The sequence below is a fragment of the Limulus polyphemus genome, unplaced genomic scaffold, assembly GCF_000517525.1.
Source record: "Limulus polyphemus unplaced genomic scaffold, Limulus_polyphemus-2.1.2 Scaffold2742, whole genome shotgun sequence".
In the NCBI taxonomy this organism is placed as follows: domain Eukaryota; kingdom Metazoa; phylum Arthropoda; class Merostomata; order Xiphosura; family Limulidae; genus Limulus; species Limulus polyphemus.
In genome coordinates, this window is record NW_013668352.1 from 59,229 (window position 1) to 61,450 (window position 2,222).

General features: G+C 35.0%; 1 protein-coding gene across 1 annotated transcript in view; it reads left to right on the forward strand.

Annotated features, from left to right (window-relative positions):
• LOC106467795 (protein Wnt-7b-like) overlaps positions 1–2,222 on the forward strand; it is a gene marked incomplete at its 5' end in the record, with an annotated part of 41,777 nt that overhangs the window by 38,366 nt on the left and 1,189 nt on the right. The window lies entirely within an intron of this gene.

Here is a 2,222-nt window from a genome sequence, read left to right on the forward strand (position 1 = left end):
TTTTATAAACACACGCTATAACTCACAACGATTCACGCAATTTACTTACGGTGCCTACTTATTGCTTGACTCAATTATCTATCTACATATCTATCTATCTGCAATCTTTAGTTGCCGGGCTTATATACAAAAATAGAGGGCGCCTGGAAAAGACTAGAGTTGCCAGGAACAGTCATGATCCTTCTACAAACTCAAGCGCGCATGCTTCCAGCGTCGCGTGACATCCGCTGTCGTAACAGTACAAAACCAACTTCAGGGATGGAATGGTAACATCCGGAATATCTTATTTTCTTGTAATTTCATTAGGTAATGAATGTAGCTATAAGTGACAGTGTTAAATTTTTATTCCTAATTAGGCATAACTGATCTTCTTCTAACTAGGGTTCGATTCCTCGTGGTGGACAGCGCGCATATAGCTCATTCTATAACTTTGCGTTTAAAATGAACAATAAAAACTATTTAAGATTTACAACAAACTTTTCACTTTTCATAATCAGAGCTATATCAGCGAATAGGAGAAAAGATAGTTTATAGATACCCAGCGAGTTTGGCTGACTATTTTCTGTAAAAGTTAAAAACAGGCAATCGTTGTCAAGAGGATTACAACAAGCTTTCAAATTTCAGTGTGGTTGAAATGTGGGTAAACAACATTACAAACTATGAAATTGTTCTTTTTTCTTTATTCTTTTAGCCTACGTTATATGTGACTTCTATCTTGAAATTGTTTCATTTCACCATCGAAATTCTTGCTTTGTGTGTCTCGAACAGGGCCTGGTGATTAGGGCGCTAGACTTGTGATCTCCCGCCCAACATATTCGTCCTTTCAGCCGTTCGGGCGTTGTGATATATCGATCGATCCCACTATTTGTTGGTAGTGAATAATACTGATAAGAAAATGACACTAGAAGGGTGTCACAGAATGTAGCTTCAAAGATCTAGAAGATAACACAAATTTTCATGAAGATTTAACATCAAGACGTTTCGGAAGAATTAAAGGTTAATCCATAACACAAGAATATTATTAATAATGGGATAAAGTTGTTTGAAATGATTTGTTTGTTTGTTTATGACAAAGCTAATAGATCTCCACCCCACCCCACCCCAGTGGCACAGTGGTATATCTGCGGACTTATACCACTAGAAACCGGGTTTCGATACCTGTGATGGACAGAGCACAGATAACCGTTTGTGTAGGTTTGCGCTTAATAACAAACAACAACAACAAAACTAATATGGGTATCTGCCACTGACCCTAATTTTAAATGCCGACCAAACAGAAGTGACTACGCAAATTTTTATGTCAAAGTTAAAAGACAATTTATCGAAGTCATTCTTATAAACAAGAAGTAAAATCGGTTCTTAGAAAGAACCCGGATGAGCTTCACAATTTAAGTCAGCCAATAACGAACCAGTAACAAATTATTTTCGATTAAATAATTAATCTTTAAAAGATGAAAGTGAAACCTCGTCCCTTATAACGTTATTATTTTATTTTAATTTAATTTTTTTCAAATGAGGACCTCTTGAATTAGAGAGGGTTAGTCAAACTTTTAAGTATAGAGGTTTCGACTTTCGAATATAACACATTACTTACGTGTGTTATTGGAATGGAACTTTACTATTGAACTAACTTATTCGCGAATAAAAAATTTTAATGCACAAACTTCTACTTTAACATGTGATTCATAATAAACGCACATGGGGAAAGATGGCTGGACCACTCTACCTATAGATTCAAATAATGCCCCTTGCGCATGCGTGCACCATCATCAGTATCACGGCATAGTGCGGTTAGAAGTTCTGGATTTGTATAATATACAAACGCAGAAAGACATTGTAATTCAAATACAGGGGATGCATTTATACAACATTTCTACATATACGTAAGTTTGTGTCTTCTGCATATCAACTGAGGGTTAATGTAGATTTGTTGGATAATAGCGAATCAAGTTATCTTGATACGAGACTGTCTTGGAATGTATAGATGATATGATGTGTAGAAACTGTCATTTTTAATTCGAGAGAAATAAATATAAGATCAGGATAACTTTTTAGCGTTCATGTACATCAATAAATGTAGAACAGGATAACTTTTTAGCGTTCATGTACATCAATAAATGTAAGAACAGGATAACTTTTTAACGTTCATGTACATCAATAAATGTAAGAACAGAATAACCTTTAACGTTCATGTACATCAATAAATGTAAGAACAGGATACT